Source organism: Desmodus rotundus, chromosome X, assembly GCF_022682495.2.
Source record: "Desmodus rotundus isolate HL8 chromosome X, HLdesRot8A.1, whole genome shotgun sequence".
NCBI lineage: Eukaryota > Metazoa > Chordata > Mammalia > Chiroptera > Phyllostomidae > Desmodus > Desmodus rotundus.
Window position 1 is genome coordinate 54,208,068 of NC_071400.1, and position 27,991 is coordinate 54,236,058.

A 27,991-nucleotide genomic window follows, 5' to 3' on the forward strand; every position below is an offset into this window, starting at 1 on the left:
TCTGAATTTCTCAGGAAACCTATCCATAGAGAGATATCAGGTTCTCCACATACCCTACAAGGGATGACTGGACCTTGGTAACCCAGGAGCAAAGCCTAATTTTCCACTAGGGTTTTTTAAATTATTAAATGGAATATATATATGTATATATATCACATGGCACAATGTGAGGCATTTAATTGTTCAAAAATTGTTAGCTTAGCTGGTGTGGTTCAGTGGATTGAGCACCAGCCTGCAAACCAAAATGTCACCATTTCAATTCCCAGTCTAGGGCAGACGCTTGGGTTGTGGGCCAGGTCCCCAGTTGGGGGGCACATAAGAAGCTACCATGCATTGATGCTTCTCTCCCTCTCTCCATCCCTTCCCCTCTCTAAAAATAAATAAATAAAGTCTTTAAAAATTGTTAGATACCTATTAATTGCTCAAAAATTGTTAGAAATCTATTAGAATCCTGCTTCTAGGAGTTATATGATTCTCCCAACCCCAAGTCTTCCTCTGACTGTCATGCCTTCCAAACAAACGTCTGACTCCCATGTCCTTAATATAACCACAAAATATGTTCTTTAAAACTAGAAAGTCAAGTAATGGAAGAATTGACTAAATAGAGTTAATCTCTTGTGATTGTTTTTAATAAGGAAGATGGAAGACATGATCCTGGGGTCTCATGAAGTGTAATTCAGTTGTTTGTTGCTTTGTGTTCATATGTTCTGCCGTTCACATTGAATGATGAAGCCACTATAAATGACTTATTTCAAGATACCAAGTGCTGTAATATCTAACAAAACACTTTATTTCCATGGGATGCTTTAGTCATGTTGGCACAGAAATCGTAGGCACAGAAATTTTGAGAATAACAGACATAAAAGAAAGGAAGAGACTATGCAGGTTATTGTTCCCTAAATAAATGCTATGAAAATGCAGTGTGTTTTTGGTAATGGATCATAGATGTTCTCTCACTGTCATCTGTCAGCAGAAGGTTCTACCTTGTACAAATGCAGGATCAATTTCTCTTGGACAATGGAAAAAGTAGACCAAAGATGAGGTAGGTAGGCAGATTATAACTATAGTGTACACTTCTGAGTGGTACCTTCTGGTCAAGTGCTCCTCTAACTCATTATTTACCAAACTTTCCTGATGTTATAAATCATTTGGGGAACTTGCTAAAAAAAAGAACAAATTTCCTGTCCCACACAAATGTGAAGAACATTCTCTGAGAGAAGCTTGGCAAACTGGATACTAAACAAGCTCTCTAGCTGTTTATTATTATTAGGAATTTAAGGAAACACTACCTAGCTTGTCTTCAAAACCAAAGACAGACAAGGAATCATTTTAGGGACGCTTGATTGTGTTTCACCTAACCATTAAATAGCTACATTTTCTTTGTGTAGAAAATTTACACAAAGTTTGGTGGTTCTGAAATTCTTTTCTAGATGTGATAATTGGGGATGGGCCTTGGTATTGAGAAATAATCTTCCTTATTGATACAATCCTGATAAAGAATTCATATACAACAGAAGAAATCCCCATAGTGGTACAGTCTTATTATGTGGATTCTTTTGCTTATGTGAGTCATGTGTGGCACCATGAGGGTCAGAGATAAGATATTAGAAGGAAGAGTATCATCTTATTAACTTAGGAGTCATTTTGATTGTGTTTCTTTCCTATCACTTGTCTTAAACCTAATGTTCTGCATACAATTGGAAGTTAATGCATGGTGATATTTGAAATTATTGTGTCACCTTGGTGATTCCCTGCAGGAGACATGATATCATAATGATTTATAATTTACATAACCTTCTATATGCAAATATATCCTAACAGTATCTATATTCACCTTCCCACCTGAAACACTAACTGGCCAAACCATACAAACACACACACATTATGAAACAATGATTTTCAAGATAATTTATATCAAGTGACAATAAACAGATGTACATAAACAATGGAAAATAAGTAAGGTGAGCCTTATAATTGTTCCAGCTTATTTCCTTTAAAGAGTTTTCAAGAGAGAGAGAGAGAGAGAACAAACTAAGGTTGAGCTTGGTAAATTCTAATTTGAGGAGATAAAGCTGAGTGCTTGGGGGCTGGAGTCTATAGCAATAGTACTGTAGAGAAAAAAATAAACAGAAATAGAAACATTGACACCTGCAGAACGTCTAATTCAATATTCATCAGAGTACATGTATATGGGGAAATTATCCCAGGGCAGGGAAAGAACCATCTGAGAGGTTTAGAGGGCAAAGAAATCAATAGTGACACAGGGCTAGAATAGTTCTAGTTTCTAGTAGTCAGATAGGAAGAAACTCATAATTAATGTGGTATTACATAGAATACTCAAAAGGGACTTGCCTCAGTAGTGGTGAGTATCTAGCCCTAAACTGAACACTTCTGATCTCACCTAACAAATGATAAAAACAAAGCCAAAAAGGATCAAAGTGTTTCCAAATAAATTCATTGCACCCCAGAACAAAGCTGGAGGATATTTAAAAAATACAAAAATATCCAAAGCAACTAAGGTAAATTTCGCAAGGACAAAGATCTATCAATTTTTTTTCAAGCATACAAAGAAACAGAATAGTAAATTCCATAATAAGGATAAAAATTAGTCAAGCAAGACTAACCCAACACTAACACAGATGTTAAAATTAGTGGACAAAGACATTAGGAGAGTTATCATAACTGAATTATATATGTCCAAAAAGTTAAGTAGAAACATGGATGGTATTTTAAAAAGGCCAAAATAATACTTCTGGAGGTAAAAACAACAATGTGTGAAGTAGAAATGCAAAGGATGGAATTAAAAATGTATTAGACATTGTAGAAGGTATGGTTAATAAATTTGAAACATAGCACTAGAATCTATACAAAATGCAATACAAAGAAGAAAAAAATTAAAAAGGGCACCTGAGAGTTGTGAATAACTACAAATACTGTAAGATATGTGGAATTTGAGTCTCTGAAAGAGGAAGCAGAGAAAATCTTTGGAGAAATAATTTTCCAAATTTGATGGAAATTATAAACTCACTGATCCATGCAGCTCAATAAAACCCAGCACATGCCCACACACAAACATGAAGAAAGCTACACCAATGTACAATATAGTCAACTGCTCAAAATCAGTGATAAAGAAAAAAATCTAAAGCGCACTAAGAGAAAAAAGATGCCTTACCTACCCATGAACAATGATAAAGATTTCCGATTTCTCATAGGAAATGGTATAAAGGAGAAGAAAGTGTAGCAACATCTTTAGAGTGATAAGACAAAAAAAAAGTAATTGGCAGCCTAGATTTCTATACTTTTTGAGGATACTTTTCAAATATTAAGATGAATTAAAGATGTTTACGACGTAAAAGCAACAAAAGAGTTCATCATTAGCAGTCCCATGCTACCAAAACTATAAAGGATGTCCTTTAGACAGAACAAAAATACCACGTAGAATTATGAATATACAGAAATAAATGAATATCACTGGAAATTATAACTATATGCAAAATATATGATATTATTTCTTGTTAATTTAATTGTTTAAATAAAACATAATTAACTTTAAAAACAAGAAAATGTATGTATCATCTATAATATATGTGTAAGTAAAATATATGATCATATAACATAGCAGACCAGGATGAGAAAAGTGGAAATATACTACTTCATAGGTCTTGTAATATACATGAAGTGGTATAATTTTATTTGAAAATAGACTGAGACAACTTAAAACTATATACTATAAATCCTAAAGTAACCACTATAATAACAAAACAAAACATTATAGAATATAATTCAACAAAGAAGATAAAATATAACCAATGAAAATAAGTTAGAAAATGACAAAAGGATTAAAGATAAAATAGAAAAAATAAAAATAAATAGATAATACATTTGAGAGAACCAATATGGTGGCATAGGTAGACACATTGCCCCTCCTCACACAACCAGAACTGACAGAAAATCGAACGGCAGGGAAGTCTGACACCAAGTAGATAACAAAGAAACATATATCCAGAACAGTAGGAGGGGCGGAGACCGGCACTGGGGCGGGACCCAGACTGGCGACAAAAGGGGCGGGCAGTCTGACCACTAGCAGACCCTGTGGCCCCACATTCGTGCACAGATAAACCAAGAGGGCCGAACTCAGAGTGGCTGAGAACGGGGCAGGCAGAGCAGCGGGTAACACCCCGCTGGCCCACAGTCACGCACAGATAAACCCGGAAAAATGGCGGAGAGTGAAGCAGACCACCTAACCCAGGGCTCCAGGTCGGGAAATAAAGCCTCAGACCTCTTATTGAAAATGCCCACAGGGGTTGGGGTGGCAGCAGGAGAGACTCCCAGCCTCACAGGAGAGGTCATTGGAGATATCCACAGGGGCCTGGATGTGTACAAGCCCACCAACTCAGGAACCAGCACCAGAAGGGCCCAATTTGATTGTGGATAGTGGAGGGAGTGACTGAGATCTGGCAGAGTGAGTGGGCACCATTGCTCCCTCTCGGCCCCTCCCCCACATACAGCCTCACAGCACAGCAACCAGCATTACTCCGCCCCAGGGAACAACTAAGGCTCCACCCCTTTAAGTAACAGACACACCAAGACAAAAAAAAAAGAAAAAATACAACTAAACAAGGAAGAGATAGCCAACTTATTGGATGCACAGTTCAAAACACTGGTTATTAAGACGCTCACAGAATTGGTTGAATTTGTTCAAAAACTAGATGAAAAAATGAAGCCTATGCCAAGAGAAACAAAGGAAAATGTACAGGGAACCAATAGTGATGAGAAGGAAACTGGGACTCAAATCAATGGTGTGGACCAGAAGGAAGAAAGAAACATCCAACCAGAAAAGAATGAAGAAACAAGAATTCAGAAAAATGAGGAGAGGCTTAGGAACCTCCAGGACATCTTGAAGCATTCCAACATCCGAATTATAGGGGTGCCAGAAGGAGAAGAGGAAGAACAAAAAATTGAAAATGCATTTGAACAAATAATGAAGGAGAACTTCCCCAGTCTGGCAAAGGAAATAGATTTCCAGGAAGTCCAGGAAGCTCAGAGAGTCCCAAAGAAGCTGGACCCAAGGAGGAACACGCCAAGGCACATCATCATTACATTACCCAAGATTACACAGAAGGAGGGAATCTTAGAAGCAGCAAGAGAAAAGGAGACAGTTACCTACAAAGGAGTTCCCATCAGGCTGTCAGCTGATTTCTCAAGAGATCTTACAGGCAAGAAGGGGCTGGAAAGAAGTATTCCAAGTCATGAAAGGCAAGGACCTACATCCAAGATTGCTCTATCCAGGAAAGCTATCATTTAGAATGGAAGGGCAGATAAAGTGCTTCTCAGATAAGGTCAAGTTAAAGGAGTTCATCATCACCAAGCCCTTATTCTATGAAATGTTAAAGGGACTTACCTAAGAAAAAGAAGATAAAAAATGTGAACAGTTAAAATGACAGCAAACTCACAGTTATTAACAACCACACCTAAAACCAAAACAAAAGAAAACTAAGCAAACAACTAGAACCACAGAAATGGAGATCACATGGAGGGTTATCATTAGGGGTTTGGGAGGGGGAGAGAGGGGGGAAAGGTACAGAGAATAAATAGCATAAATGATAGGTGGAAAATAGACAAGGGGAGGGTAAGAATAGTGTAGGAAATGTAGAAGCCAAAGAACTTATAAGTATGACCCATGGACATGAACTATAGGGGGAGAATGTGGGCGGGTGTGGGTGGGCAGGATGGAGTGGAGTGAGGGGGGGAAATGGGACAACTGTAATAGCATAATCAATAACTATATCAAAAAAAAGAGAAATAAAAAAAAAAGAAAATGCACAGAAAACAAGTGTTGTGATGAATACAATTTACTTTTATTTCTTTCCGTAGACTTTTAACAAAAATATAGTAATAATAACAGTTCTACTTTCTATATAATCTGTCTTTGGCCAAAGGGAAATAAATAGACCAAGACAAATTTTATTAACTGAGGATAATAATCAGTGAGGCCTTATTGCACCCCTACTAAATAATGAGAGTCCGTGAGAATAACTTTGTTTAATAAAGACATATCGTGTTAAAAAAACAGATAATACATATAAGGTTTATTATATAAAAAATCATGTTAAGTAGAGGGGAAGATGGTGGCGAGATAGGTGGGAGTAGAGTCCACTGCCCCTCGACCCCAGTGAAACAACTAGCTGATCTGAGGAGCAGAGCGAACAGCCAACAGTATTCCAGCATATATGAAGATCAGAGACAAAAGATAGAGGATATTGAAAGATATGACAATAAGAAGAGTGATTAAGGAAAATAAGGTCCCTGGGACCTGCGCAGGGACCAGCGCAGCTGAAGCCCCGGCCCAGGGCAGGGTCTGCTGCAGGATTCTTGGGAGAGAGCCAGGCTGAGCTGTGTAAGCAGCCAGGTGCTTGTTAGGACCAGGGGGGCTTGACCAGGAACAATTTCTCAAAAAGAAAAAAAAAAATAGAGGCACTCAGTGGCTAGTTAGAGAACTCTCCACAGCAGCCTAGGCCTCTGGTGGCCCTCCCCCCTCAGCCCCTGCAAGGTGAAGGGGGGATAACCAGCCCCAGCACACACCTGAAGCCAGGGTGCGCACACCCAGATTAGCGGACTGGGGGCCCACAACTGAAACCCCAGCTGGCCGCCCACACCTGAGACACCGGCGGGGCACCTACACCAGAAAACTCTGGTGGGACCGCAGCTAGAGCAGAGGCTAGCTGCCCCACGCACAGGCCCAAGGCTGCAGACTGGCTGGCCCAGCAGGAAACAGGCCGAAAACAGTGGAAATACCTGTGGCACCCGACTCAGTCCCAAAGCAGCTGGTCCACTGGCCCTGCCTGGGACTTAGGCCCAAAACAGCTTAAAGACCACCAGCATGAGACCCAGGACCAAAGCAGCAGATCGCCTGATGAAATGCCTGATGGCCTGCCAGGGAACACACCTAAAAGTACGGGTTCTGAACAACTCCTACCTAGCCCCTGCGCACAGAGCCCTGCAGGGTCTAATGGCTCTCTAGGATTAAGACAGAACACCCAGCAGAGGGGAGCTGCAGGGCTAGGGGAGACTGCATTCCACAGAAAGACTTGATCCAGTAGGGGGCTGAACTACCCCATAGCAGCACCTAGAGCCCCTAGCATCTAGGAGAGCAAAGAGCAAGAAGGGGGAGTGGGAGTTGCCCCTAATTGGTGGAACACAAGGACAGCACAACTGGTGAACTAAAGGCAGAGTGGGGAGCAGAAGGACCCTAAAGAAGTGGACCGCAGGCTGAAAAACAGTGAAGAGTGTGGCTCAGGAAGGGAGAAAAGTGAAACCAATCGTTCCAACCACCCCCTCCTTTTCCACAGACAGGAAGATCTAACAGAGCTAACAGACCTAGCAGAACTAACCTGAGTGGTTTAAAGCCAGCAGAAGACTTTTTTGTTTCTTTTTCTCTTTCCTCCTTTCCCCCTGAATTCCTACTTCCTTTCTGTCCTTCTTTCTTTTATACTCCTTCTTCCTGCCATCCTTTAACTTTTTTAGTACTTCTTCCTGCCTTCTTTTTTTAATTTATTCTGTTGTTTTAACTTTCGTTAAAATTCCTTCTTATTTTGCCTCGGATCTTTCTTTATTCTTCCTCCCTTCCTTCCTTTCCTTTTCTATTACCTTTTTCCCTCCTTCCCTTCTTTCCCCCCCTTTCTCTTTTTCCCACAGGTGAGACAATAAAACTTGGAGAGCTGAAGAGACCAGAGTTAGACGCTGTTACACCCATAAACATCAGCTGAAGACCAGTGAGCACAGGAGGTTAAGGAGAGAGCACCACTGAATCCCATAGGCATTCTACCATAGAAGTTCATACCATAAACCCAGGGAGTCAGAATAGATCAATTTAAGAAGCAGAGGCTAAGAAGAGGAGCCTCACAAACAATGGGAAGACAAGGAAACAATCCCCAAATGAAAGGAAAGGAGGAAGCCTCAGAAAGAATGCTAACTGAAAAAGAAGCAACTCAACTATCAGATACTGAGTTCAAAGCAATGGTTATCAGGAAGATCACTGAGCTCTCTGAGCTCAAAGAGAACTACCAGAAACTACAGGGAAACTACAATGAACTCACTGCAAACTATATCAACATGAAAAAGGAAATAGAAAATATCAACGAGGGACAAGAGGAAATGAAGAATACAATTTCTGAATTGAAGAACACAGTAGAAGGAATGAAAAGCAGACTTGATGAAGCAGAGGATCGGATCAGCGAGCTAGAGGACAAAGTAGAAAAAAACACCCAGAAAGAGCAAGAAAAAGAAAAGAGGCTCAGAAAGAATGAAGGGGAATTAAGGGAAATCCAGGACAATATGAAATGTAACTATATCCGTATAATAGGAATACCAGAAGGAGAAGAAGAAGAACAAGGTATAGAAAAACTGTTTGAAAAAGTAATGATGGAAAATTTCCCTAATCTGAGGAGAGAAAAAGTCCCCCAAATCCAGGAAACACAGAGAGTCCCAAGCAAGAGGAACCCAAAGAGGCCCACTACAAGACAAATCATAATTAAAATGGCAAAAATTCCAAGACAAAGAGAGGACCTTAAAGGCAGCAAGGGAGAAAAAGGAAGTAACATACAAGGGAGCCCCAAAAGATTAGCAACTGACTTCTCAATGGAAACGCTCTAAGCCAGAAGAGAATGCCACAAAATATTCCAAGTAATGAGAACCAGAGTCCTGCAACCAAGACTATTTTACCCAGCAAGGCTCTCAATCAAGATAAAAGGCCAAATAAAGAGTTTCCCAGACAAAAGAAGTCTAAAAGAATGCACTTCTACAAACCAACTCTGCAAGAGATGCTAAAGGGACTGCTTTAAGGAAAGAAAGGAAAAGAGAAAGACAGAGGAACACAGGTAGGAAAAAATGACAATGAATAACTACCTATCGATAATAACCTTAAACGTAAATGGATTAAATGGTCCAATCAAAAGACATAGAAGAGCTGAATGGATAAGAAAACATGACCCACACATATGCTGCCTACAAGGGACCCATCTCAGGACCAAATACCTACACAGACTGAAAGTGAAGGGCTGGAAACAAATTTTCCAAGCAAACGGACAGGAAAAAAAAGCAGGGGTAGCCATACTCATATCAGACAAAATAGACTTCCAAACAAGGGCCATAAAGAGAGACCCAGAAGGTCACTTCATAATACTCAAAGGAAGAATTCACCAAGAAGACGGACACATTGTAAATATATATGCACCCAACATAGGAGCACCCAAATACATAAAGAAAATCTTGGAGGACTTCAAGAAAGATATTGACAGCAACACAATTATAGTAGGGGTCTTTAACACCCTACTGTCAAAAATGGACAGGTCTTCCAAACAAAATATCAACAAGGATATTGTGTCACTTAACAATACACTAGAGGAAATGGACTTAACTGATATATATAGAGCTTTTCATCCCAAAGAAGCAAAATACACATACTTTTCAAGTGTCCATGGAACTGTTTCAAAGATAGACCACATGACAGGACACAAAGCAAGCCTCAACAAATTCAAGAAAATTGAAATCATATCAAGCATATTCTCTGACCAAAAGTGACTAAAACCTGAAACCAACCCCAAATGGAAAAAAACCCAAAGCACTCAAAATCATGGAGACTTAATAGCATGATATTAAACAATGAATGGGTCAAGAATGAGATTAGGGAAGAAATCAAAAATTTTCTGGAAACAAATGAAAATGAACACACAACAACCCCAAACCTATGGGACCCAGCAAAGGCAGTCCTCAGAGGGAAGTTCATAGCAATACAGGCCTACCTTAAAAAGATAGAAACATTTCAAACAAACAACCTAACCCTTCGCCTACAAGAAATGGAGGAACAACAACAAAGACAGCCCAGGCCAAGCAGAAGGAAGAAAATAACCAAGATCAGAGCAGAGTTAAATAACATAGACAATAAAAGCAGAATTCTAAGGATCAATGAATCCAGGAGCTGGTTCTTTGAAAAGATAATCAGAATCGACAAGCCTTTAGGTAGGCTCATCAAGAAAAAAAGAGAGAGTATCCAAATAAACACAATTAGAAATGAAAGAGGAGAGATTACAACTGACAGCACAGAAATACAAAGATTGTAAGAAATTACTACGAAGAACTGTATGCCATGATATTTGAAAACCTAGGTGAAAAGCACACATTTCTAGAAAAATATAATCTTCCCTAACTGAATGAAGTAGAAGCAGAAAACCTGAACAGACCAATAACAGCAGAGGAAATTGAAGCAGTCATCAAACAACTCCCAACACACAAAAGCTTGGACCAGATGGTTTCACAGGAGGATTCTACAAAGCATTTAAGGAAGAGATAACCCCTATCCTTCACAGATTATCCCAAAAAATCCAAACTGATGGAAGACTCCCAAACTCTTTTGATGAAGCCAGCATCATCCTAATCCCAAAACCAGATAAAGACACAACAAAGAAAGAAAACTTCAGGCCAATATCGCTGATGAACATAGACGCTAAAATTCTTAACAAAATATTGGCAAACCGCATCCAGAAGTACATTACAAAGATCATACACCATGACCAAGTGTGATTTATCTCAGCGATGTAAAGATGGTAAAATATTCGTAAATCAATAAACATAATACATCACACAAACAACAGCAAAGACAAAAATCACATGATCATATCAATAGATGCAGAAAAAGCATTTGATAAGATACAGCACCCATTTCTGATAAAAACACTTAGCAAAGTGGGAATAAGGGAGCATTCCTCAACATAATAAAGGCCATATATGAGAGACCTACAGACAACATCATACTGAATGGACAAAAACTTAGAGCTTTCCCACTAAGATCAGGAACAAGAAAAGGATGCCCTTTCTCACCACTCTTATTCAACATAGTATTGTAAGTCCTAGCCACAGCAATCAGACAAGAAAGAGAAATAAAAGGCATCAAATTGGAAAGAAGGAAATGAAACTGTCACAGTTTGCAGATGACATGATAGTGTACATGGAAAATCCTATAGACTCCACCAAAAAACTACTCGACCTAATAAATGAATTTGGCAATACAGCTGGATACAAAGTCAATACTCTGAAATCAAAGGCAGTCCTGTATACCAACAACAAAAGTACAGAAACAGAAATCAGGAAAAAAAAATCCCATTTGATATATTAACAAGAAAAATAAAGTACCTAGGAATAAACCTAACCAAGGAGGTAAAAGACCTGTACTCAGAAAACTACACAACACTGAAGAAAGAAATGAAGGAAGACACAAACAAATGGAAGCATGTACCATGCTCATGGATGGGAAGATTTAACATCATCAAAATGGCCATATTAGCCAAAGCTATTTATAGATTCAATGTAATCCCTATTAGAGTACCCATGACATATTTCACAGATATAAAGCAAGCATTTCAGAAATTTATATGGAACCATAAACAAGCCTGAATAGCTGCAGCAATTTTGAGAAAGAAGAACAAAGCAGGAGGGATCACAATATCTGATATCAAACTGTATTACAAGGCCACTGTTCTCAAAACAGTCTGGTACTGGCATAAAAACAGGCACATTGACCAATGGAACAGAACAGGGACCCCAGAAATAAACTCAAGTCTTTACGGTCAATTAATATTTGACAAAGGAGGCAGGAGCATAAAATGTAGCCAAAACAGCCTCTAGAAAAGATGGTGTTGGGGAATCTGGACAGCTATGTGCAAAAAAATGAAACTCGATCACCAACTTACGCCATACACAAAAATAAATTCAAGGTGGATGAAAGACTTAAATGTAATTCGTAACACCGTAACAGTCCGACAGGAAAACATTGGCAGGAAAATCTCAGACATTCCACACAGCAACATCCTCACAGACATGTCACCTAAAGCAAGGGACATAAAGGAAAGAATAAACAAATGGGACCTCATCAAAATAAAAAGCTTCTGCATGGCTAAAGAAAACAGTGCCAAATTACAGAGAGAACCAACAGTATGGGAAAACATATTTGCCAATGATACCTCAGACAATGGTCTGATCTCCAAAATATATTAAGAACTCACAGGATTCCACTCCAGGAAGTCAAACAACCCAATTAAAAAAATGGGCAAAGGAGTTAAATAGACACTTCTCCAAGGAAGACATACAGAGGGCCCAGAGACATATGAAAAGAAGCTCAGCATCACTAGCCATCAGAGAGATGTAAATTATAACCACAATGAAATACCATCTCACACCATTCAGAGTGGCCAACGAAAACAAATCCACAAACAAATGTTGGAGAGGATGCGGAGAAAAGGGAACCCTAGTGCATTGTTGGTGGGAATGCAGACTGGTGAGGCCACTGTGGAAAAGAGTATGGAATTTCCTCAGAAACCTAAAAATGGAACTGCCCTTTGCCCCAGCAATTCTGTTGCTGGGATTATACCCTCAGAACCCTGGAACACCAATCCAAAAGAACCTGTGCACGCCAATGTTCATAGCAGCACAATTTACAATAGCCAAGTACTGGAAGCAACCTAAGTGCCCATCAGCAAATGAGTGGATCCAAAAACTATGGTATATTTACACAATGGAATTCTATGCAGCAGAGAGAGTGAAGGAACTTATACCCTTTGCTACAGCATGTATGGAACTGGAGAGCATTATGCTAAGTGAAATAAGCCTGACGGTTAGGGACAAATACCATATGATCTTACTTTTAACTGGAACATAGTGAATAGAAGAAAAAAGGAAATAAAATATAACCAGAGACATTGAAGTTAAGAACAATCTAACAATTGTCAGGGGGGAGTTGGAAGGTGTCAGTGAGGAGAGGGGATTACAGGGACTACTATAAAGGACACGTGGATGAAATCAAGAGGGAGGGTGGAGGTTGGGGAGAGGGGGTGTTTACCTGGGGTGGGGTGGAGGGATGGGGAGAAAAGGCACACAACTGTAATTGAATAACAATAAAAAATGAATTAAAAAAAAGAATAGTCATATTAAAAATTCCCAAAGGCCAAAAAAAAAAAATAAGAAAGATTCTTTCCACTTGACATTTTGGTGAGGAAAGTCATTTTGCAATATGGTATATATTTTGATTTTTCAAAGATCCAGCCTTGGGGTTAATTTTTCTTCTTGAGACTGGATTAGTCAATTGCAAGGCTAGAGGGAAGTCAGATTTTCTTTATCAAGTATGAATGATGTGTTTTATGGGTGGGTATGTATAAAGATAATGAGATACTAAAATGTTTTTTCCGGTTTATAACCAATATCCTCAATTTCATTTGTTGCTACCATTGAGATTTAGACCCAAAACTATTGGCGAGAGAATCCTGGATATACAATTAAAAATGCTGTGTGAGTATGGGCACGTTATTGAAAAGCTTTTAACCTCAGTTTCCCTATATGTAAATTACTCTAAGATTTTTATAGGATTAAATGAGATAATGCCTTCAAACCTTCATGACCCAGAGGGGATGATAAATTAATGTTCAGCTCTTTTCTCCCCTCCTCTTTCAGAATAGGAGTGCGTTTCACTGTCTACTTAGCTGTTGATTAAACACTTTATAGTCAACCTTTTCTCTATGCTCAAGGGGATGATGATATTAAGAATAAATTTATGGATATCTCCAAATTCTCTTTTGGTCTATATTAATAACCTTGTCTGTAAGAAAACCTATCTAGAATACTATCATGTCAAATAGTTTGAATTGAGATTTCTTTTCTTTCACCCATTCTACTGTTATATTTGAAAGAGGACAAGTACAGGTGGGTGGAAAGATGCTCTATATTGAGATCTTGTTCATGAAAATAAATTCAAAGGATTTTGTGTAATCCAGAATGTTGCAATATCAGAACTTCACTAATTAAAAGTGTTGTCTCTTTTGTATTAGATGAACTCCAGATTTATGTTATCCTTCCTAGGTACAAGTTCCAGTGAGATCTATCTTTTTATGATCATAAAAACATATAGAGAATGTGGGAAAGTATTAGAATATTGAATTAAAATGTTTACTATTCCAAAAGTAGCACTATACTAATTTTATTATTCTTATTCTGTTTCTTAGAGCATAACAGAATGTTATAGAACTGTCCAATGTTTTTCTAGAACAGCTGTGGAGCTCAGTTGCCTGCCACCAAGAGGCTTGACTCCCAAGACAAGAATTTGGTAAAAAAGGAAAGGAGTTGTTTATTTAAAGGTTATACAGATTTAGGAATAATGGCAGATTTCTGTCATTAAGAATTGCTCCCTTTAAAACACCCCAAAATGAATAGCCCTGCCTCTATATGCCAAACCATGCCAGTTTCAAAGTATGCCACTCAGAAATACTACTCTTCAGAAATGCCAAGGTCTGCAGCTCAGTGTTCCCAGTCACAGTTCAGCTCCAGGTATCTTTTTAGGGGTCTGTGACCACCTGCTTGAGTTCTTCTGATGGTGTTAGTGTCTCTCCTCTGGAGCTGCCTTTTCTCCAGCCATCAGCTCACTAGTATGTCTGTGTGCTTGGCCAGGCAGGTCCACCCACAGCACTCACCAGCATTGAGCACTGGGGATGTTTCCAAACCACAAGGTCTCTGGGGACCTACTTATTCTCAGGACTTGAGATTCCCTGAAGGTTAACCAGGCTAGCAAAAAGCCCACAGACCCTGAAGACCTCCATACCTAAAGACCTTGTGTTTCTCTGTGCGCTACAATTTAAAGGCTCTGCTTAGAAATTCCTGTAGGACTGAACATCTGGCTTTTCCTATGGTGTGTTACTGTCTGCTATTTTTGTCAGCTCCTCAGTGTCTTTGACCCTCTTTTGGCTGCTGTTTTTAGTCAGAGCAAAAGTTTCCCAGCCATGTGCAGTTGCATATGCATGTATTAGTCCAGGGTGGGGCATTTGGCCCCCATAGCTCACACAGGCCCTGTATGACCTTTCCCCTCCCCCACTATGTCAGGAGTGACTCTGCTGTCTCACACATTCTCAAAGTCATGTTTTCTTTGTTTACAGTTTGCCCCCGGCAGCAGCCTCCTTCCCCAGCCTTTTCCCTTTGGGATGGCATGGGCTGCTTTAATCTGCTTTGTTATGCAATGTACCTTAAGTACTGTGTGTTTTGTTCTATCTGCACCTTTCCCACCCCCCTGTCTTTTTGCTTTTGGGGGGTGGGTTTCCCGTGTTTTCCTGAAATCTCCCCTGTTTTTCAGGGACCTCTGTTCCAACCTACCCTGTTACAAGCATATTATATCTGGGACAGAAAACCCTATGAAGATTGCAAGGAAATTTGAATTAATTTTTAAATATCTACAGCATCATGTGACAAAATGAAAAATCTAAATAATATGATTAGTTTTCAGAAAGGTAGCCACTGTGTAACAGGGTGTAGCAAGGGGGGGGCCCAAATAAGGATTTGTAATGGGATCCAGAACTCAGGGTGTCCAGGAAATAATAATAATATAGAATTTCCTCACTCCCACAAGTCTGAACTGGGGGATGGCACACAAAGAACAAGGCCATGGAGAGTCATTCTGCATAGCAACAGTTTTGCAACTAACCTCAGGCATGGTCATTTAACATATCTATAACTTTTAACTGGTTTCATGGATATGTTAAATAGCTGTGGCTGTGCCTTGAGCCAAGGGGATGGGAGTGACTTCAACCCATGATATCACTGGGAGGCAACTCCCCCTGGTTACAGCACCTGTGTGAGAGCTTGGAGATGATTGGCTTCACACCATGGGGCCATGCTTGCCCGGACTTACTGTGGCAGCCTAGAAAAGCTGGAAAAATACTGGAATGCTGGCAGATATAGCTGATTGTGGGAGGAGTCAGAAATGGGGCTGCAGAGGAAGATTGGCTCTGGGATTTAAACCCAGGCATGGCAGCCATGCTAGAAAGGGACCATGTGGCTTTTGGCAAGAGAGGGAGAACTGCACAGCTTTGGGGCTGCCTTTGCCATGCAGCTTAAGAAGCTGGGAAGCAAGATACAGCAATGATTCAGAGCTCTCTCTTAGCATTTTGGAAGAATGCAGAAGAGACACCAAAGGAAGTAAAGGGGTGAAAGGACTCTTGCTGGTGGGCCATGAGAAGGTTCCATGTGGGTTTGGATTAACAGGAGATCACGGCAGTGACACAACTGATGCTGCTGGGAACTGAGGGAGGACTGCCAACTGAGCATGGATTGCTGGGAAGAACCAGGGGCTATCAGAGCCATGGACTTCTATTTCTTTTACAGAGATACGGTACCCCAGACCAGCCAAAGGGGAGAAGGAAGGACAGTGTGTGTTTGTGGGTATTGTAAGGGACTTTGGGATCTCAATGAAGACATTAAATCATTACTCTAAGTCTGTACAACCTTTGAATAAATAATTCCTTTCCTTTTCACCAATCGCTGGCGTTGAGAGATGCCATTCCCTGGGGGCGGGCAAGGCAAACCAAGTACAGGGGGAACCCTGGAGAAGGGGGGTGTCCTTTCAGTACTAGGATTTTGCCGGCCCCCCAGTCCATTCTGTAACAATTGGAGCCCATCTTATTTTATTAAGATATATAAATGTCAGTGAAAGCCAACTTTCATTTTCTCCATGTGCTAAATCACTGTACGACTTGTTGAAATGTCAATGTGTAGTTTTAACAACCCAAAATGTGATATGGCTGCAATGCCTCTCTAATGCAACTATTTTTTCTTTATTTAATTAGTATAATCTAAGGGTAGTAAAGTCTCATTATTATTGGTACCCTCAGGGTGGAGACTATGCTGTCTAGTGCTCTGAAAATCCCACAGCACCTGGGGTATTAACAGACACTTAGCAAAGGTGTTTTTTAGTACACATAGAGAAAATATCTTTGTTGCTACACTTGTGACATTTTAAGATTTCTTTCATTCTAAGGTAATAGTGTAGGTCCTATAAAAGAGAATCCATTTAAGATACACAGGGTTTGGAGTAAGAACCGAGCAGTTCTAATTTGGAATAATAGAGTGTGTTATTATGAAACAGTTCAGACACACACAGAACACTGAAGAAAAGTTCTATAATACCCACATATACACCACAAAAAATCATCAAAAGTGCTAATATATTGTATATTTGTCTCAAATATTTTGCTTAGGAAATAAAATATTTCAGGTACATTTAAATTTCTTCCCTTTGAAGCCCTTTTTAGCCATTCTTGGAGGCAACCATTAGGCTAAACTTGGTATATATAATTCCAGTCCATGCTTTTACCATTTTCTTATACATGTATGTAGCTATAATCAATATATAACATTTTTGTTCATTTAAAAATATACATCAGTGGTACCCCACTGTTTATATGATTTTGGCTTACTTTATATCATTTAGTGTTTTTATTTAGCATACTTATTTGTTTGATCTTTATTTTTCTCCTGGCTTCCTAGGATCTAGAGTTCTCTTTACCTGCTCCATACCTATTTTTCCCTTATCATGCTGATTTGGAAGTTATTTATATGTATTGGTAAGTGTTCAATACACAAGGAAATACACAAATCACACACTCAAAAGGGGTTACTGAAACAAATTTAACAAAAGGACTACATGCAAAAGCATGGCCAGCATTAACAAAAACAAGAGAATATGGATAATCTTGGGGTTTGTACAGCAGGCTCTAAGAGACAAAGAGAAATTATTACTACTTCCAGGTCCAAGAGGCAAGAGGACGGAGCCTTTTTCAGGACCCACTAAGAGCAGCAGCTGCAGGAGACGGCCATCCAATAGAAGCTATGGCTTTCAGTAGAGGAACACAGCTACTGTCAAACTAAGAAGCCAAAGAGTAAGGGGCCAGTTAATGCAGCTGTTATAGTTAAGCCACTAGATACACAGAGCAGGACCTGTAAGGTTAGAGACTGATCTTAAGGAGCAATGGAAAAATCTCAATATAGACTCCTGTTTCTGATCCTTTAATGGCAAACTTAACATTTTTAATACATTTATTTATACTCTAAAGATAATTAATAGCATTCCTTCTTAAGCCTTCAGAGAGATTAAATTCAAACTCTCCCATTCCATCTTTCATTCTATGTATGTATGCCTAATATTTGACCTTGTTTTTGACCCATCCAAATTTACCATTACTATTATTTTCACTATTATTTTTGTTGTTACAAGTATTTATTTAGATTTAACAAGATATTTTATTTTTTAAAGATTTTATTTATTTTTAGAGAGGGGGTGGGAGGGAGATAGGGAGAGAAACATCAGTGTGGGTTTGCCTCTTGCATATGCGCTACCGGGGACCATACCTGGAACCCAGGCATGTGCCCTACATTGGGAATCAAACCAGCAACCCTTTGATTCACAGCTGGCACTCAGTCCACTGAACCACACCAGCTAGGGCATATTTAACAATATAATTTAAACAAGTTTTTTGCTTTTCATCCTATCTTTCACTTATGGGTCCAATTTCCTTTATTAACATAGAATAGTTAATATTGGATGGCATATGGAGGCCCTTCATGCCCTTAAAGTAGGGGCATGCCTCTGGTGAGTTTTGGCATTAGCTGATTCAGGATGTACCCAGTTCTATTTTTGTGTTAATTTTCAGTGTAGGCCTTCCAATATGCAAAGGGTGGTACATTCTTGAGTTACATTTTATTAGGGTTAATGTTTATTTTCACCAGCATTATAGAAGTGGGGGTACAGCAGGATAAGACAGAAAGGTTTCCTTCCCTTGTTCTTGGGCCTGTGGGAATACCCACCCACACCAGGTACTACTTTTGAGAGATTTTATTTGATAGACTTTATTCAGGGAGCTCAATTCCAGCTTCTTAGCCACACACATGTCTCAGGGTTTCTCTCAAGTTCATAACCATCCTGTTCACCTTCCAGCTTAGAATTCTAGCTTTATTTTTGTTACTAGAGGTTTCCCTTTCTTGCTTTTAACCTTGGGTATACACTGCTTAAAATAAACAAATATTCCATTTGCTACTTCTTTATGTTTGAAGCCAGAGGGGATGTTTTATGTGTTAGCTTAGTTAACCATAATGACTAGAAATTCAATAATGGATTATTTGCAGCCCTATAATTCTATGAAGAGTATTCCATCTTTGTGTTCTTTGTTCTATTGTTATTTCTCATCCACTTTTACTATTTCTTTATTTTCCTTGATTGGGTATTTTGATCTCTTTACCAACTAGTCTTATTTTTAATTCTCTTGACTTCTATATATTCAATGCTTATGATTATTTTTTATATTAGAGAAAAATAGAAATCTACCATTTTAATTATTGTACTTTCAAATCTATTTTAACACTTATATTTTCTAATTTTCTCCAAAATCTTGTTGGACTCCTTGTTGTCTCCCCTTATTGGATGTCTCCCCTCCACTGTGCAAGTTCTTCAATTAGTCATAATTCACCATCCCTTCTGATGCTTATTCCCACACCTTCTCACTTTCTTATTTCACTTGCTCCTCAGCTTGCTGCCTGGGGAAAAATTCTGGATATTGTTTTTCTAGATATCCAGGATAACAAAACTGAAACACTAAAATAAAACTACCATAAAGTAACTTTTTATTTTTTTACTTTTATTTATTTTTGTGAAATACATAAGTCAATTTTATTTTATTTATTTTTTATTTTTTATTTTTATTCAGTTACAATTGTCTGCATTTCCTCCCCATCCCTCCACCCCACCCCAGCCAGTCCCACCTCCATCCCCCACCTCTACCCTCCCCTTGATTTTGTCCTTGTGTCCTTTATAGTACCTCCTATAGATCCCTCTCCCCACTATCCCCTCCCCACTCCTCTCTGGTTATTGTTACATTGTTCTTAATTTCAATGTCTCTGGTTATATTTTGTTTGCTTTTTTCTCCTGTTTATTATGTTCCAGTTAAAGGTGAGATCATATGGTATTTGTCTTTCACCGCCTGGCGTATTTCACTTAGCATAATGTTCTCCAGTTCCATCCATGCTGTAGCAAAGGGTATATGCTCCTTCTTTCTCTCTGCTGCGTAGAATTCCATTGTGTAAATATACCATAGTTTTTGGATCCACTCATTTGCTGATGGGCACTTAGGTTGCTTCCAGTACTTGGCTATTGTAAATTGTGCTGCTATGGACATTGGGGTGCATAGGTTCTTTTGGATTGGTGTTTCAGGGTTCTTAGGGTATAATCCCAGCAGTGGAATTGCTGGGTCAAAGGCAGTTACATTTTTTGTTTCCTGAGGAAATTCCATACTGTTTTCCACAGTGGCCATCACACTAGTCTGCATTCCTACCAACAATGTACTAGGGTTCCCTTTTCTCCACATTCTCTCCAACATTTCCGTACAACAGCATAAAAAGACAAGGTGGAAGTTTTGACTATGAGTAAGCCTACTGGAAAGGAGAACCTACCAAAATAGAAGGTACCAACAAGCAAAGGCCAAGTACAACAAATGAGCCCACAAAAAAACAAGAGAAAAACAACCTTAGAGCATCCGGACAAGGAGATCAAAGAGACCACACTGCTGAGATTACCAGAACTCCTACCATAGAAGTTCACCCCACAAAGACATCTGGCAAAGCAGAGGATCCTGAGATGCAGAAACAAGAAAAAGTCAAATAAAAAGGGGAGACAAAGAAAGAAACCCCCAAACAAAATGAATGGAAGAATCCCCAGTAAAAGAGATAAATGAAATTGAGTCAAGGAATATATCAGACATAGAATTTAAAAAAATGGTTATAAGCATGCATAAGGAACTCAACTGACAACTACAAGGAACTGATAGGGAACTATAGTAGCATGAAAAAGGAAATATAAACTATAAACAAGAACTAGAATATAGGGAACCTATCTGCATGGAATGGCAGATGTAGCCCAGCCCTATTGGAAAGCCCATAGGCATGTGGCGGCACACAGGACACCAAACCCACAGATCGACTCTCCCATGGGAAACCAAGCCTGCATTATACCTAGGCTGCTTTAAGGCTTGCTCTTGCTAAAACTCCCTCACCCTGAGTTGAAGCAGCAAATGCTTACTGCATATCTTTAAAGTAACTTCCTGAAGTCTGTGCTAATTCTCCCAAGGACTGAAGTGTAACCAGACCAATTACTCTTATCATTTCCTTGCATTTGCAACATTTTTCCTTGTTAATCTGTAGGAAGTAATCAGTAACATCCTTTCCTTTGCTATCTGTAAAAATTACCTAAAGCAAACCTGAGCATAATGAATGAGAACCTTCTTTGATATATGCTATTAGAAAGCCAATACAAGTCTGTCAAGGCAAGGGTCTAGATGCTCTCCCCTTGAGAGAGTGGCCATGCTGTCCTTTTTTCTCCACAGGACTTTGGTAGTCTGTGTGAATTTGCCTGGTGTCATCCACAACACTGCGGACACTATTGGCCAGAGTCTGCATCACTAGAAAAAATGAATAATACAATATTTGAAATTAAAAAAAAAATACCCTACAAGGAATTACAAGTAGGCTGGATGAAGCAGAGGACTGAATCAGTGAGCTGGAATACAAGGTAAAAATAAATACCAAGGCAGAGCAACAAAATGGAAAAAAATACTAAAAATGTATGAGGATAGCTTAAGGGAACTTAAGGACAACATGAAAAATAGCATCATTCACACCATACGGATACCAGAAGGAAAAGAAAAGGAGCAAGGGAGAAACAGAGTGTAAGATATGAGGGAACACCAATATTATTAGCAGCTGACTCCTCAACAGAAAAACTACAAGACAGAAGGGAAAGGCAAAAAAATATTCAAAGTAATGAAAAGCAAAGTCCTGAAACCAAGATTACTTTATCCAGCAATGCATAATTTAAAATGGAAGGCAAAATAAGGGGTTTCCCAGACAAAAGGCCAAAAGAATACACCTCCACCAAGCCAGTATTGCAAGGCATGCTAAAGGGATTGTTTTAAAAAGAAGAAGAAAAAGAATAAGAGGGAATGGAACACTGATACAAAGAGTGAAAATGGCAATGAATAAGTACCTATGAATAATAACCTTAAATATAACTGGATTAAATGCCTCAATCAAAACACATTGTATAGCTGAATGAATGAGAAAACATGACCTGCACATAAGCTGCCTACAAGTGACCAACCTCAACAAAAGACCTATACAGACTGACAGGGAAAAATTGGAAAAAAAATATTTCAAGCAAATGGACAGGTGGAAAAAGGATGGGAGAGCAAAACTTACATCAGACAAAATAGATTTTAAAACAAAGCCCGTAAATAGAGACACAGAAGGACATTTCATAATATTCAAGGGAAGAATCCATCAAGAAAACATAAACATTGTAAATATACATGCATCCAAATGGGATCAACCACACATATAAGGAAAATCCTGGAAGAACTCAAGAAAGATATAGACAGCAACACACTTATACTAGGAGATTATAACACCTCACTGTCAAAAATGGATAGATGACCCAGACAAAATGTCAACAAGGATATTGTGGCACTGAATAATGAACTAGATCAAATGGATTTTATATATATGTATATAAACTTCATCCCAAAGAAAAAAATATATACATTCTTTTCAAATGCACACGAAATATTTCAAATTAGACCATATTATAGGACACAAAACAAGCCTCAACAAATTCAAGAAAACTGAAATTATATCAAGCATTTACTCACACCAGCAAAGTTTTAAACTATAAACCAACCTCAAGAAAAAAACTAAAAAACATTCAAATTCATGGAGACTGAACAGCATGTTATTAAACAATGAATGGGTTAATAATATCAAGGAAAAAATCAAAAAGTTTCTGGAAACAAATGAAAATGAACACTCAACTGTCCAAAACCTATAGGACACAGTGAAGGCAGTCTTGAGAGGGAACTACATAGTCCTACAGGTCTACTTCAAAAAGAAACGTTTCAAATAAACAACCTAACCCTACATTTACAGGAAGTGAAGATACAACAAAAAACAAAACCCAGAGTGAGCAGAAGGAAGGACATAACCATGATCAGAGCAGAATTGTGTGACATAGAAACTAAAAGAACAATTCAAAGAATCAATAAATCCAGGAGCTTTTTCTCAGAAATGATAAACATAATTGACCAACCTTTCATCAGACTCATCAAGAAAAAAGGAGAGGACCCCCAAAAAATCAGAAATGAAAGAGGACATATTACAACCGATGCCAGAGAAGTACAAAGAATTTTAAGAAATTACTATGAACAACTATACACCAAGTAATTTGAAAACCTGTGTGAAATAGACAAATTTCTAGAAACATAATCTTCCAAAACTGAATGAAGAAGCAGAAAGCCTGAACAGAGTAATAACAGATAGTGATATTGAAGCAGTAATCAAAAACACCTGGTGCACCAAAGCCTTGGAACAGATGGTTTCTTCGGAGAAATTTATAAAACATTTAATAAATAGCTACTCCTTATTCTTCTCAAATTATTCCAAAATATTCAAGAAGAGGGAAGACTCCCAAACTCTTTTTATGAAGCCAGCATCCTAATCCCCAAATAAATCCCCAGCACCCTAATCCCCAAACCAAATAAAGACACAACAAAGAAAGAAAACTGCAGTCCAATATCACTGAAAAATATATATGCTAAAACCTTTAGCAAAATATTGGCAAACTGCATCCAGCATTAAATTAAAAAGATCACACACTATGATCTACTGGAATTCATCCCAAGGGTGTAAAGATGGTGCAATATTAACAAATAAATAAACAGAATACATTATATAAACAAAAGGAAAGACACAATCACATGATCATATCAAGAGATGTGGAAAAAGTATTTGATAAGGTCCAGTACCCATTTATGATAAAAACACTCAGCAAAGTGGTAGTAGAGGGAGTACAACTCAACATAATAAAGGCCATATGTGAGAAATATGCAGCCAACATCACACTCAATGGGCAAAAACTAAAAACTTTCCCACTAAGATCAGGAACAAGACAAGGATGTATGCTTTCACCACTTCTATTTAACATAGTATTGTAAGCTCTAGCCATAGCAATCAGACAAGAAAAAGAAATAAAAGGCATCCAAATTGGAAAGAAGGTAGTAAAACTGTCATTGTGTGCAGATGACATGATAGTGTACATAGAAAACCCTATAGACTCCACCCAAAAACTACTTCACCTAATAAGGGGATATGGCAAAACAGTGGGATACAAAGTCAATACTCAGAAATCAAAGACGTTTTTGTACACCACCAACAAAATATCATAAACAGAAATAAGGAAAAATCCCATTTTCTATAGCAACAAGAAAAATAAAGTACTTAGTAATAAACCTAACCAAGCAGGCAGAAGATCTGTACTCAAAATTATAGAACAGTGAAGAAAAAATTAAAAAAGGCACAAATAAATGGAAGCATCTATCATGTCCATGGATTGGAGGAATTAACATCATTAAAATATCCATACTACCCAAAGCAATTTATAGATTCAACACAATCCTTATTAAAATACCAATGACATGTTTCACAGAAATGGATCAAACATCTCAAAAATGTATATGAAACCACAAATGACCCCAAATAGCTTGAGCAATTTTCAGAAAGAATAACAATGTAGGAGGAATCCCAGTGCCTTATATCAGACAATATTATAAGGCCACTGGAATCAAAATAGTCTGGTATTGCTAAGAACAGACACATAGATCAATGGTATAGAACACAGAGCCCAAAAATAAACCCATGTCTATTAATATTTGACAAAGAGGGCAGAAGAATAAAGCAGAGTAAAAATAGCCTTTTCAACAAATGGCATTGGGAGATCTGGACACCTACATGCAAAAAAAAAAAAAGTAACTTGGCCAACAACTTACACCATACCAAAAAAGAAAAAAAAAAAAAGAAAAGAAAAGAAAAACAACAACAACAAAAAACCAAAGAACTAAACATGGATAAAAGGTTTAAATATAATTTGTGACACCATAAAGGCTATGTAGGAGCACATAGGAAGGAAAATTTCATATATCCCATGCAGCAATATTTTCACTGATATGGCCCCTAGAGTAAGGGACATAAAATAAAGTGTAAACTAATGGGATTACATCAAATTAAAAAGCTTCAGCATGGTTAAAAAAATATCAGCAAAATAAAAAGGGAACAAAATGTATGGGAAATTATATTTGCAAATGATACTGAAGAGAAGTGTTTGATCTCCAAATTATATAAAGTACTTTCTCTACTCCACACCAGGAATACAAACAACCCAATTAAAATAGGGGCAAAAGACCTGAACAGACACTTCTCCAAGGAGGACATACTTCCATAGACATATGAAAGTATGCTCAGCATCAGTAGCCATCAGAGAGATGCAAATTAAAACTACAATAGTATGCCACTTCACACTGGTCAAAATATCCATCATAAACATATCAACGAACATCGACCATGAGCAAGATTGTGGAGAAAATGTAACCATAATACAGTGTTGGTGGGAATGTAGACTGATGAAGCCACTGTGAAAAACAGTATGGAGTTTCCACAAAAATCTAAAAATTGAACTGCCTTTTTTGACAGCAATTCGACCGTTGGAATTATACCCTAAGAATTGTGAAACACCAGTTCAAAAGAACCTATACACCCCAATGTTCATAGCAGTGCAATTTATAACAGTCAAGTGCTGGAAACAACCTAAATGCCCATCAGTAAATGAGTGGATCAAAAAAATGTGGTACATTTACACAATAGAATACTACACAGCAGAAAGAAGGAAGGAACTCCTATGATTTACAACAGCATGGATGGGACTTGAGAGCATTATTCTAAGTTAAAAAGCCAGTTGGTGAAAGAAAAATACCATATGATCTCATCTATAAGTACAACCTAATCAACAAAACAAACAAGCTAGCAGAATAGAACCAGAGACATGGAAATAAAGAGCAAACTGACAGTAGCTAGAGGGGAATAGGAAGGATGATAACGGGGGAAAAAAGAGAAGGGTCAAGTCAAGGGACATGTATAAAGGAACCCTGCAAAAGGCAATGGGGAGGGGACTTGAATGTGGGAGGTGGGGTTTGGGTAGGGCAGGGGAGAGTAATGGGGAAAAAATGGGGACAACTGTAATTGAACAACAAAAAAGCAGAATTAATAAAAAAACTAAAATTAACAAAGGTTTCATTTTGGGATAACAATAAAAGAAAAGTGTGCATTGTAAATATAAATTGATCTGGTCTCAGCTTGTTTTTTCTCAGTGCCTGTACCTAGGAAATTCATATGACATTGCTAGTGTAAAAGTAGGAAACATCTGGCACTTAGATTCTCATTGCTGAACAATCTTTTGAAGAGATTTTTACAATTATTATGTTTACACATCCAGTTTATAAGCAAATGGGGTTATTTATTGATTTCCAGTTCTTATAAAGCTCTCCTTCTCTTCCTCTTTGTTTTTATTGTTGTTTTTCTAACCTCGTGTGTATCTTAAGTTAAAGCAATGTATGTACAGAGTTTAAACACATATTTTGAAGCTTAAAAAGAAAAATAGCACTATTCTCTCCATATCTCTCAGACCTGTTCTTCAAAGGCAATTTACTTCTGAATGTTTGCCCTGTTTCCTCTGGATTTTCCTTCCTTATTTCCAAATTGCATGCATATGCTGGCATCATTAAAAAAATCAGTTTTAGACATTAGTTATTTTTTTCCTACTATGGAAAGCATAGATTTAGCACTCCCAAACCACCCCCACATAGTGAGTTACCCTCTCCTACCAATTCTAATACAATCAAAATGTTTGGTTTTCTAAATACTCAGTGTTTGCATTATTTGTCTTTATGAGAATTGTTCACAAAAAAGCCATATCTGTTACAATTTTTTTTTGCATAGAATTAAAAATTGCCTTCATTTTCCACCTGATTACTCTTCAATATAAAACCATTCCTTTCTCCTCCTTCCCAAACTCTTCTAAGTAGCTGAAAATATTTCTTCAAGCACATCAAGTATTCTGTGTTTCATTTGTTCAGTCTTGGAGCTGTCTGTCAGTTATTCTTTTTTAAAATATTTTATTTATTTATTTATTTTTAGAGAGAGGGAGAGGGAGGGAGAGAGGGAAATAAACATCAATGTGTCTTTGCCTCTTGAGCTCCCCTTACTGTCAGAGCACAACCCAGGCATGTGCTCTGACAACCAAGGCGTGTGCTCTGATCTGCTGAGTGAATAAAATCCCATCTTATTTCCATCTTCTAGAATGCTGTTAAAACTGTCTTCTTTGCCATTTTCTATTCTCTCATTTTTTTGTCCCTTCTCTTTTTTTTTAATTGTCTTTTTATTGAAGATTCTGGAATGAGAGGTAACAGTCATGCATATTTAATCCATCCTTTTTATCCAGACATCTGCCCCTTTTAAAAAACCTACTTCAAATATCCTACTATATCAACAGTACTTATTTGGAACTTGTTTATTAAGAGGTCACAAATAACCACATCCACAAATAACTATGCCTGATTCTCATTAGGTTGTTTTTCTCATGGTTTTTGGTCTAGGGTAATTTTATGGTTATACTATGGCATGCAAATATTATATATTAAAAAGTGTGTGTTCATTAAACTTCTAAAATCTAGGGAAAAAATGCCATTGAGGTCAGAAGGTCTAAACTGGAATAAGATTTCTTGCTTTTGGCTTTGTTTTTGTTTTCTGTAGACAGCAGAATGAAGATGTGTTGTAAGATGAGCTCCACTAGGGTAGACCTGGATCCAAAGAGAGACAGACTTTTAAGTCTATTCCATGTAATCTGAAAAGGTACAAGCTTTGGCTATCAGAAGACAGTGGAATATAAGTGGAAAGAGTAAGAAATTTGATGTTGAACTTCCTTATATTAGAATCTGACCCACATCACATATTAGCTATCTGACTTTGAACACTTCATTTTACCTTTCTGATTCTCAAATTCCTTTTACCTAAAATGGAAATAATTAAACATCCCCAAGTCATGGATTTTCAGTGTTGATTAAATGATACATTATCATGTAACATCTTGAACTAACATCTCAAAGTATAAACTTTCTGGAACACTTTATTACAGAAATTATACAGATTTATCCCAAGGAAACAAGCAAGAATTTTTGTACTAGGATTTCACTGAGAGGTTTAA